Below are 13,105 nucleotides of genomic sequence, written 5' to 3'. Positions count from 1 at the left end.
ATTGATTAAAAAAAATGCTTTTGGTAATACACATGTTGTTATTTTTTCCACATACTGATTTTTGTGTTTGGGGCACATTTTGCGGTAAAACTTTGAACTCTGCCTCCCCACACTTTACTTAGACCAGTCACACCAAGAAAAACATCACGGATCACAGTTATAAAGGGCAGATACTCCATTGCTGGTCAGGTCATGCTTTCTGGGAAAACCCCATTTCTATATCTATACTACGACTAGAGGTCTGGTGCACAAAATTTGTGCACTTGGGGGGCGGGGTCCCTCAGTCCAGCCTGTGCCCTCTCGCAATCCGGGAGCCCCCGGGGAGCGGGTCTAAGCTGGTAGTCGGACATCCTTAGCGCTGCCGCAGAGGGAAGACTCTCCCGCCACCGCTGCTGCACTCGCCAGCCGGGAGCCTGGCTTCTGGCTGAGTGGCGTTCCTTCTGTGGTAGGGCACTGACCACCAGGGGGCAGCTCCTGCATTGAGAGTCTGGCCCCTGGTGGTCAATGCACATCATAGTGACCAGTCGTTTCTCCCTTTGTCGATTTTTTAGCCTTTTATTATATTGGATTGGCAATCAACCAAAGGACTTGTACGCATACATATAAGCATAAGTGATGGATGTGGACAACAGGGGGTGAGGGTGAGGGTGAGGGCAGGATTGGGGGGATGAAGGGACATTGGGGGGATAAGGACACATTTGTAATATCTTATTCAACAAAGGGGAAAAAATAAAAAAATTAAAAAAATATACTACTATTGGCTAAAATGAAAAAATCAGGTAACATCACCCTTGGGTCCCCAGGGCTGTGACCTTTTAACAGGTTCTACTGCAGGTAGTTTTAGCCACATTCGGCCTTCCTACAACTGAGTATTCTATTGTCCTATGTGGCAGTAACTGACTAATATTAGATGCCAAGATGAATTAAAAGTCAACCTTCAAATTCTGTGCCACAGAAAGATACATTTCATTCCGGGGCTATTTCTAAAAATAAAGCTTCCTTTTGGTAATCTTGGTTTATCTCAGGGCTTCTGACAGTGACCACTGGAATAAAAAGGACATCAAAATAGTCTCACTAAATTTAAGACTAAGTAATTGGATTAAAAGTTTATTTTTCATCTACAATATTTTTTAAAAATATATTTTATTGATTTTTTTACAGAGAGGAAGGGAGAGGGGTAGAGAGTTAGAAACATCGATGAGAGAGAAACATTGATGAGCTGCCTCCTGCACACTCCCTACTGGGGATGTGCCTGCAACCAAGGTACATGCCCTTGACCGGAATCGAACCTGGGACCCTTAAGTCCGCAGGCTGATGCTCTATCCACTGAGCCAAACCAGCTAGGGCTACAATATTTTTGAAAAGGAAAGCAAATGAGTAACTTTTATGATTGCCTTTCCACAGTAAGAATATGAAAATATTGAGTGCTTTTTAAAGACTAAAACTTCTCTCTCCTTTGAGCATGAAACTTAAGCACATGCATGATTGATTTATTTTTAGAAGATAGCATATGTCCATTCCCAGAGTTATTTCCTCCCTCAAATGGAAATCCTTCATCCTAAGTAGTTCTTGAGTGCAGTGTGATGGCATTCTGGCTGCAAAAGGGTACAGAAGACTCCCAGAAGGTCATATTTAAACCCGGACCAACCAATGCAATAGGTCCCTGTTCCAAGGGACTCAGGTTGACCAGAAGGCTGGAGCCTGGTCCTCCTCCTGACAAATGACCTGACTCCTAGATAAGATTCTGCTGCTCAAAGTGTGTAGTGCTTAGCTCAAAATGAAGACCTCAACGAAAGTCTTGGAAGTAAAAATGTTCTTTGGCATCTAAAAAACAACAAATCAAGTGAAAATGCAACAAAATACAGAAACATGAATAATCCCATTTTGAGCCATTTGTCTCTGGGTGGCTTTGGGTCAGGGTCATGGAGCCTGTGGGCTGGCACTGGGTTGTTTGAATGAGAAGTTCCAGGGCTTTGCAAACTATCACCATTAAGCTGTGACTCAATGCACAGTGAACTATTTGATGCCTTTAGAATCAGAGACTAAACACCAGGAAACTGGGCCATGTTTGCAAGAGAGTGGCCTGGCCGTCCAAACAGCACAGAACCACAGCGTTCCCCACCACCTTGGGGTGTTCCATTTAAAACAGCGGAGTCACTTCCCCGGGATGGCCCCAATTTCTTTCCGAGGACCGTAATTCAAGCTTCTGAGGCTGAAGAACTTAATTCTGCATCGTGATTTTATTTAAATTGAGGACTTTTTCTTGGGTGTGCAGCATGGACCCCAAGACAGCACAAATGCTAAAAGTTGACGGAAGGGGGAGCACTTGAGACTTTGAAATAAAAAAAAAACCCCATGGTCTCTCCTTTACATAACAGGGCTTGGACTGTTTTTCAAAACCAGTGCTCTCTCCAGCTGCACGTAGCCCCAGATGTTCTCCCTGTGAGGTTGGGGTATAGAAAGCCCTTTGAGGCCCCGAGCTCACGTGAGAACGCCCACCTACTTGCTCCCTTTCCACATTGTTTACAAGAACAATCCATTATTCTCACCACCCTGCAACTTGGAAGTCTGCATGACCCTGTAAGGGTAGAAAAATAAACAGGAGGGAGCTAGAAAGATGATGGTGGAAATAAGGTAAAGAACGGGTAAATCCTAAAGCAGGAAAAGAAACAGCTGAGGGAGCTAGAAAGATGATGGTGGAAATAAGGTAAAGAGCGGGTAAATCTAAAGCAGGAAGGAGCTGGGAAACAAGGGAGGGAGTGTGCTTGTTTTATGAACATAATTGGCTGAAAAGTTTCTAAAAGACAACAAACAAAACAAAATAAAATAAAACAAAACGAAACAAAAACCCACAGACAAAAACAGCCCCACAGACCTTTCCAAACCTTAACTATTCATGTATTGTGTTTCCATTTGCAAAACATTGGGTTTCAAGGGCTTTGCTTTTCCACCAGAACAACTTATTTTTATCTTACCGATGCAAACAGAGTGAGTGAGTAGGACAATGGCAGATTCAGGTCTCAGCTCGAAGTCTTCCCTGTTAGGTTGAGGCACACAAAGTTGCCAATATTCAGCTGTTTTTGACCTAGGGAAATGGCAATTTCATAGGGTGCAACCTAAAATACTTGGGTATAGAGTGCAAAAAAAATTTTCCAGCACCATTTATTAACCACTCTATCTCCCCCACCCCCCAAATGAAATATTCATAGTTGTGTAGGAATATATGTGGAAGAGAATGTTCATAATAGTGGCATTTGTAAGAATAAGATATAAAACTAAACTTAAAAGTCCATGAATACTTAGATGTGTTTTTGTTGTCTTTAGGCTGCCTTTGCTTCGTTAAAGGCCTTGAATCTGTAGCGTGATATTTCAATCAGTTTGGGAGAATTCTCTGCTTGTCTTTCTTCACACACTGCTTCTGTCCCTTTCAGTATCTCCTTGCCTCCTGGGAATTCCAGTTACAGGAAAGTTAAACCATTTGACTTCATCACATGTATTTCTTGCCCTCTGTGTCCTCTTTCCTTTCTTTTTACTTTTCGTGCTTTAGTTTGGGTATTTTCTGTCTTGTCTTTGAGTTCACTAATTCTGTTTTCTGCTATTTCTAATCTGTTCGTAAGACCATGCAATGCGTTATTAATTTTAGATATTATATCATTACTTATACAATATCTATTTGATTTTAATAATAAATCCCAATTATCTGCATAATTCTCTATCTTGCTTATCTATTCTTTTTAAAAAAATATTTTTACTGATTTCAGAGAGGAAGGGAGAAGGAGTGAGAGATAGAAACATCAATGATGAGAAAGAATCATTGATTGGCTGCCTCCTGCATGTCTCACATTGGGGATCGAGCCAGCAACCCAGGCATGTGCCCTGACTGGGAATTGAACTGTGACCTCCTGGTTCGTAAGTCTATGCTCAACTACTGAGCCATGCCAACAGGGCTATGCTTTATTTTCTTTAATAAGTCAAGAGGATTTTAAGGTTTTGGTTTACTCACTTTAGTATCTGAATCTCCCGAGGCTCCATCCAGCTCTCTTGGCTCTTTCTCTTAGTTTATAGTTTACTGGAGGCCCAGTGCACAAAATTCATGCACTGGTGGGGTCCCTAGTGGCTGCTGGCTGCTGGCCTGATACTCCCTCCCTTCCCCCAGCTGCTTACTGCCAAAGGTTTTGGTTTACTCACTTTAGTATCTGAATCTCCCAAGGCTCCATCTAGCTCTCCTGGCTCTTTCTCTTAGTTTATAGTTTACTGGAGGTTCAGTGCACAAAATTCATGCACTGGTGGGGTCCCTAGCAGCTGCTGGCCTGATACTCCTTCCCTTCCCCCAGCTCTTTACCGCCACTGGGGCCTCCCTCCCTTCCCCTGGCCGGCCCTGCCCCTGGTTGAACTCCTGGACGACCTCCCCATTGAGGGGACAATTTGCATACTATGCTTTTATTATATAGGATGGTTATTCTCTACTCTAACATAAAGCTATTTGGTCAACTGATTCTCTTTTTATCATTGGCTGAACGATAAATTATAGGGATTCTGGAAGATGTTTTCCCTCAGAGAGGGTCAAATTTTCTTTTGGCAATAGACTGAGAAACAGCCGATCACTTTGATCATGACTTTGTAAGGGCTTGCCTCCTTAAGTTTTGCCTCTCTGGTTTTCAACAGAAAATCCAAGGTATTTACAGAGCCCTCCAACTTGGCAGCCTCTGCAAGTACAGGGTCACTGCTGAAATCTCTGGCCACAATTAGCCACCCCTCTGCTGCGTTTGACTAGATTTCTTGGAGTTGGTCTACACGTTGGCACTTTACACATACACCAACTCTGTCAGGGGTACTTGTGTGCAGAATTTGAGGCTCATGCTCTGTGGGTCTCTTTTCTCCAGGATTACTTTCCAGCCACTACCGAAGCCCTGAACCCTGAGCTCTGTCTCCTAAATTCAGTATGACTGCTGCTTTCTGCTGAAGCTTAGTCCCAGAATTAAGTATGGATAAATATGGCGCTCGCCTAGTATGTGTCCCTTCTTTCAAGGTCATATCCTTTCTAGTGCTTATATTCTTTGGTTATTCTCTACTGCCTTGAATATGTTCCCCCAAATTTTACAATTGCTGTTATCAGGAGGGTTACTCTAACACAAGCATGTCAAACTTGCTGCGAGCTTGACATGCTTGCAAAGCTACTTGGTCATGTTGGGGTGTGGCACACGTTTAAATGGATTTAAGTTGTGCATTGCACTCAGAAGAATAAGATGAGACTTTAAAATCTGACATGGTAAGTTATTTAGTGACTCAAATAAATAAGGGAAATTGCAACATTTTGTGTTGGAATAAGCTTCACATTCCAGGGCCGATGCTAACTTGAATATGTAGGAGAGACAGGAAAGCCCATGGTTTGTGGACTTTGTGTTCCTTCGGCAAGAAAGAGCATTGAGGGGCAGTGTCCCGTCCCTAGTGCACAGACTAAGTGTATTTGTAAGACACAAGGTTGACACTTAAAAGCTGCCTTCGAATTGGCACGCACTACACTTTTGCAAGCCTCATTCTGTTGGAATGCATTTCCAGCCAGTGCTTGCCAAGACCCTTGGGTCAGATTTTCAGAAGACTGAAACATTTGATGCCACCCAGGTAGCTGGAAGTAGGGAGCCAATATCTCCCTATGTGTGCAGGGTCACTGTAGAGTGAGCTTCTAGAGGCATTGAAAGTCCATGGATATTTTAAAAATCAGACCAAAAGATGGCACCCTTTGAAAATCAGCTTGGCAAATTAAAAGAAACAATACTGAAAGTGTTCTTTTTAATCTCAAGTGCAGAAATGCAATGCATAGCTGGGAAAAGAACAGCATTTAGTAATGACCTTAAATGACATCTTAATGATGGTTTGAGGGATATTTGTTCAATTGTTTTCAGTTTTTAAAAATTGGCAGAGGAATCTCATGGACTTTCTGGGAAAATTGGAGACATTTTATAATGTTCTAAAGAAAGTTGCAAACAACGATTTTTTTGTTGATGTTAATAACAGGATTGAGTCAGAGGTATTTTTTTCTCCCCATTCTTTCTTTACTAGGTAAGAATAGCTACTGGCTAAAAAGGCAGGAAGTAAAACAAGGCTTTAAGCCCTGAGACTTCCTGCACCGAGGTTCCATGTAGGTGTAATTGACTTTCTAAAACCTAACAATAAGGTTAATTAACTTTCTAAAACCTAACAATAAGGTTAACTAGTTCTTCCCATCATAAACCAAAAGTGCTCAGGATAAGAATTTAATTAAAATCCTGCTATGTTTAGAAGCTATAACATGTAGGACTATCTTTTACTCAAACGCAGATGGTATTCATATTCTGCATCTATATCTGAGGATACGGGGCTCAAGATGAATTTAAAATTTTAATATGCTACTTCCAAATTTTGGGAATCCACCATCTTAGCTGATAGTCTTTACAAATCCTTCTCTGTTCTAGGAATCTCCTTGACTTTGCTTAGGGTATTAGCATATTGGGAAAGAGAATCTTTTTTTAAAAAAATATATTTTATTGATTTTTACAGAGAGAAAGGGAGAGGGATAGAGTTAGAAACATCAATGACAAACACCAATCAGCTGCCTCCTGCACACCCCCTCATTGGGGATAGAGCCTGCAAGCAAGGTACATGCCCTTGATCAGAATCGAACCCGGAACCTTTCTTCAGTCTGTGGGCTGACACTCTATCCACTGAGTCAAACCAGTTAGGGCAGGAAAGAGAATCTTAATTTTCCTATTATTCCTTCTCTAAATAATTCCTATTCCTTCACCCATATACCTACATTTGTTTGTTGCCAGGGATCAAACAGCTATTTGCATGGCCTACACTGCAGTGAGTGTCAGCGGTGACACGCGAACTCATTTTTTTGGTTGATTTTTCTTTGTTAAATGGCATTTAAATATATAAAATAAATATCAAAAATATAAGTCTTTGTTTTACTATGGTTGCAAATATCAAAAAATTTCTATATGTGACCCGGCACCAGAGTTAAGTTAGGGTTTTTCAAAATGCTGACACGCTGAGCTCAAAAGGTTTGCCATCATTGGCCTACAGGATGTGTTGTTGAGATAGATGGGAGCAAGATCTTATGGTGAAACCTACATAGGAAGCTAGGCAGGTAGTCCAATTTGCCCTGACCACAAATCAAACTCGCAAGCTTTTGGTGTATGCAACAACGCTCCAACCAACTGAGCCACACTGGCCAGGGCAGCACTTTTTAATTTTATTCTCACATTCCCTAACTGTACAACAAGATAGGCCATATTTTCTCCTTCTCAAAGCAAAACCTTCTTCAAGTTCATTTTGAAGCAACAGGGGAGGATCATCGTGTTCAATTGCCCTGTTTAATCAAAATGACATAAATTTGGATTTACAACCTTTCAACTGGCCAAACTGGCTGAAGATATCAACTTACTTATCACTTCCATGCAATACCGAGAAGCCAAATATGAACAGGAGGGCCAGACCTCTGATGGGTTTAGAGCAGCGGTTCTCAACCTGTGGGTCTCGACCCCTTTGGGGGGGTCGAACGACCCTTCCACAGGGGTCGCCTAAGACCATCGGAAAACACATATATAATTACATATTGTTTTTGTGATTCATCACTATGCTTTAATTATGTTCAATTTGTAACAATGAAAATACATCCTGCATATCAGATATTTACATTACGATTTATAACAATTGCAAAATTATAGTTATGAAGTAGCAACAAAAATAATTTTATGGTTGAGGGTCACCACAACATGAGGAACTGTTTTAAAGGGTCTCGGCATTAGGAAGGTTGAGAACCACTGGTTTAGAGTGTGAATTTGAGATTTTTTCAACAGCTGTAGGAAGTCAACAACTTAATAAGAACACATCACAAATACTTAATCCATCCAGGGCGACCACAACACTACATTCCCACATCAACAGAGAGACGAACAAAACGTTTTCTGACCCAGGCAACGTGAATCAAAGCAGATGCTAGCCTCTTCCTTTCAAAGCAGACGTTCAGGGCGCAGTGCCAAGATGAGGCTACTCTTGGTGGTGTATCAATTTGGTCAGGTGCCCGGGCCTAAGTGGTTCATTAATTTCTTATGAGATGGAGACACTCTTTAACCATAACTAATTTCTGAATCCAATAAGACAGCCACAGAATCTTGTGCTCTTCATATTTCCGTCCCCTTAATCATACTCTAGATTGCAATGTAACTGGATTCAAATTTTAACAGTGACTATTAATTGTGGATCAGGTGAGTGGTAGGTGTTTTCTGTGCCAACAAAGCGTCAGATGCTATTAGCTTAGAGATGCAAAAGGAAAAGAATAAGTGAGTAAGAAAGAAAAGTTAATAAGAATGAGTTAAAAATTGGGATTTTCCTATCCTATGGTTATTGGAGTACCTATATTTTATGGGAGCTGGTAGGCAGCTCATTAAGCAAAAAATAGGGATAACACTTAAGAAGGATCATATCTGGTAGTATAATTATTTTACCTATCTGCTTCAAATGCTTTGGTGATTTACAAAAGTATAAAAACAACTTTCAAATTTACTTCTTTTAATTTAGGTTGAGAATTATAAAATTGTATTTAAATGAGATCACGTGTAACAACATCCACAAATGGAGTACAACATCCACAAATGGAGTACTACACGTGTAACAACATCCACAAATGGAGTACTACACAAATGGTAAGAAGGAACTCTTACCATTGGCAACAGTATGGATGGACCTGGAGAGTATTATGCTAAGCGAGATAAGCCAGTCAGAGAAAGATAAGTATCACATGATCTCACTCATATGTGGAATGTAATGAACATAATAAACTGATGAACAAAAATAAATCCAGAGACATAGAAGCATGGAACTGACAAATTTCAGAGGGAAGGTGAGGGTGGGTGTGAGTAGGGGGCGGTGAGTAACAGGGGAACTTATATGCATGTATGGATAGCCCATGGACACAGATAATAGTGTGGTGAAGGCTTGGGAGGGGTGGGTGTGGGGTGGAGGGGGTCAATGGGGAAAAAAACCGCAAAGGGGACATATGTAATACTTTCAACAATAAAGTTAAATTAAAAAAATAAAAATAAATATACCAATAACACCCCCCCACCACCAGAGTTGACAATTAAAAAATACTCACAATTTACCTCTTGCAGCTCTAATCTCAGAAATTAATTCCCCTTTGATTAGGATCCATGGTCATGTCATCAGGAAAACCTGTTAAAATTATTAGGAAAAGCTATTAAAATTATTCTTTGTCTAATTACGTGGTGGTATAAATTATGTTTATTATGAACTCCAGACTGCTTTCATTCTAATCTATTTTTTCAATATCATAATTGAATACAGCCAAAGTAACTGTATTGGATCAAAATACTATGTCACATATAAGGGAATTTTTTTTTAGTGCAAACAGCTTTCAAGTCATATTCATTGCCAGAGTTGGTAGGAAATACCACACTACTGGGTCTTCCTAGCTCATTTCTTACCTATCTGTATAATCCTAATAGGTACATACTATGCTGAAATCTGTGCCCTTGTACTTCTTGAGTCCTTTACACATGAAGAATTCCAGGAATGGGAATTCCAGTGATTGGACTTCTGGAGTGGAAAGCATTGGGGGTACCGGAGCCAGAGAGCCTGACAGCCAAAGATTGGTAACATGCCAAGTTGACATGTCCAGGTCAGGAAGTGATATGTCATGAGCTGCTTTTCAGAGAAATCAAGGCTGTAACATCCCTGATGATCCCGACAGCCCTCAATAAATCAGACCCAACTTAGTAAAGGAAAGAGAATCAGAAAGAGAATGAATGAATGACAAAAGAGAATCACATCACGTGAGAGAAGAATGAATGACATAGCTTAATGACTTCAAGGGTGAGAATTTATACTCATGTAGCACAAACAACCTGCTACTATGACGAACAGACGTGGCTTCATTTAATGAAATAACACATGCGGTGAAAAGTTTGCAGGACTCTTAGAAATGCAGTTTTAGTCCTAATACATCCCTCCACCTCAGTCCTGTTGAATCACCATTGCCCTCTTTTCTCTTTTATTCCCTAGCCATGTAGCATGAACATCACTGGCCCAAATGGAGGGTGTTGTACAGAGTCAATCTTTCCAAAACGCCACCTGTAATTTGGTCTTGGGCCTCATTGCTTCCAGTATCCACCTCTGCTGACAGTGGAGTTCTATATCTCTCCCCCCTTTTCTTACAATCCTCTCTGATCCCCATTTTGGATAATGTTTCCTTTTTTTCGATGTGTTCTTGGTAGCTTTCATTTCTTCAGGAATTCTTCACAGTCTATGGTCAACCAATTCTTTTTCTATTTTTTCCCCCACACTCATTATACCTTTGTTTTTTTTCGTTTTTTTTTCTTTATTTAATAAGATATTATAAATGTGTTCTTGTCACCCCAATGTCCCCTCATCACCCCAATCCTGCCCTCCCCCTCCCCCCCTGTTGTCCACATCCATCACTTATGCTTATATGCATGCATACAAGTCCTTTGGTTGATCTTTCCCCTTCACCCCACCCTCCCCTGCCTTCTCTCTGAGTTTTGAGCATCTGATCGATGCTTCTCTGTCTCTACATCTGTTTTTGTTCATCGGTTTATGTTGTTCATTATAATCCACAAATGAGTGAGAGCATTTGATATTTATCTTTCTCTGACTGAATTATTTCACTTAGCTTAATGCTCTCCAGCTCCATCCATGCTGTTGCAAATGGTAGGAGTTCCTTCCTTTTTACAGCTGCATAGTATTCCATTGTGTAGATGTGCCAAAGTTTTTTAATCCATTCATCTGCTGATGGGCACTTAGGCTGATTCCAAATCTTAGCTATTGTAAATTGTGCTGCTATGAACATAGGGATGCATATATCTTTTCTGATTGGTGTTTCTGGTTGCTTGGGATATATTCCTAGAAGTGGGATCACTGGGTCAAATGGAAGTTCCATTTTTAGTTTTTTGGGGAAACTCCATCCTGTTCTCCACAGTGGCTGCACCAGCCTGCATTCCCACCAGCAGTGCAGAAGGGCTCCTTTTTCTCCGCATCCTCACCAGCATTTGTCATTTGTTGATTTGTTGATGATAGCCAGTCTGACAGGTGTGAGATGGTACCTAGTTGTCATTTTGATTTGCATCTCTCGGATGATTAGTTTTTTCATCGTTTCAAACCTCGAAGGATTTGGAGCGAGAGGGAAGAGTGCATTTATTTATCTTGAACGAGAAGTCTTCCATTTAAGATCGAGATGGCAAATAACAAGGAAACTAAGCATCAGTCTCTTTCCACTCTCCCCTACCTATTTGTCCGAGACGCACCAAAGAAAGAATGGCATGTTGTTTTACACAAGGACTTTACTGGACAATTGGGGTAACCAAGTAGGCAGCATGGGGCTCCATTGTCCTGTGTAAGCACAACCTTGAGTGAGCGTGGGAAGAGCTCTTCAAGTCATCTCAGGACGGGGTGGTGAAAACTCGATTCACTTTGCGCCAAAGTCTCAAGAACAAGCCAAAGAATAAGAGGCACTTTTTATTTTTTTAAAAAGCTAATTTATGTAAGAGCCCAGGTGGTGTGTTTTCCCTCCAGCATTTCTCAAAGACAAATAGGTTCAGATCGGAGTCTATTTTTCTGACTTTGTAGAAGGCACAAATGAAGTTTATGCTCCATTCTTAATGACATGACTATTGAGTTTCCCAGTTCGTAAGTTTAAAGCAAACAGTATAGTAAAGACATTCTTTTATTAGTCTCTATGACTTAATCCCAAATCTGTGAAATGTTGGATTCTCCTGTTGATCTTGAATAGGTTCGTGTGGCAAACTATCCAAGTTGTAGCACATCCCTCATTGAAGCAAGTGCTCAGTGTTTGGCTCAAAAATAAACAGACACTGCAAGTTTGAACTTGAGAGAAGAAGAGGGAAAAGCCCGAGAGGAAAGCTTTCATAGGAAGTTGGAATGCAATACAATTTTTGGTGATTCCGGACAGTGTTCACTCTGTTTTCACTGTGTCATTAAGAGTGACTCAGGACTGGAACCAAGTGGCAATCAATCTTGTCAACATACAAGAAATTATTTGAAATCTTTGGGATGTTTCTACAGCAACCAACAAAGTTGTTTACAGAAACCAACAAAGATGTTTACAACTATAACAAAGTAGATGTAATCAACTCTTCACTGAGTCCTTTGGCCATCATGTTGGAAACTATCAATTAACCTAAGGAATCAACCACTGATATGATTTCATTATTCTTTTTTCCATCACAACAGATATATATAGATGTAGGCATAGCCATAGCCATAGATATTCAATTAGAAAGTTTTTTGAGATTTAGAGTCTATGATTAGTAATTTTTTTTGGGGGGGGAGGTGGGGAAGGTTCCAGAATATTTTATTTGGGTATGGAAGTAAATCTCCAATGAAGTCCAAATATTTAAAATATTTAAATTTAAAATAGATAATTGACAAGTATCAAGAAGAGTATGAGATCTTGGAGTAATGACAAAAATAATAATAATAAACACACACAACAAAGAATAGAACAAGAAAGTCCTGTGATAAATCTGCTTTTTTTTTAGAGCGTCACTGAGTGATCTTTCTCCTCTCATATGTCCACAGCTGCTGATCTTCCCAATGTTTCCTCCTGTCACTCTTTGTCTTGTAAGGGAGTCCTTCTATGATGAGTCAGTCTCTTCTATTCCCTGAAGCTTTACTTGCTCAAAGCAAGACATTTTTTAAAATCCGCATGCAACCTTTCTTAAATATAGTACAATTCTTTCAAACACGAAATCGAGCAGTTCATAAAGTTTAAGCCTTGGTGGAGGGCAGCATTTGGCTGTCCAAATGGACCAACGTTCCCTCTCAGCCCATCCAGGAGGATGCTCCATCTGGAGTTGTTGAACCCAGGGTAAGTGAGGTAAAGGTGAAGGGATGGTAGAGACAGACTTCACGATGGTAGTGCTGGAAATTTCACAGCAGTGACAGCATTGGGAAGCCAGTGGCTGTGACCATTGCTGGTGGCATCAATGATCTTGCAGTAATGGCGTTGGTGCTGTGGCCCAAATCAGATTGTCCCTGAGATGTGACGTTGGCTGTATTTTCCCAT

The sequence above is a fragment of the Myotis brandtii genome, unplaced genomic scaffold, assembly GCF_000412655.1.
Source record: "Myotis brandtii unplaced genomic scaffold, ASM41265v1 scaffold157, whole genome shotgun sequence".
Taxonomy (NCBI): Eukaryota; Metazoa; Chordata; class Mammalia; order Chiroptera; family Vespertilionidae; genus Myotis; species Myotis brandtii.
Note: the sequence above shows the minus strand (reverse complement) of the source record.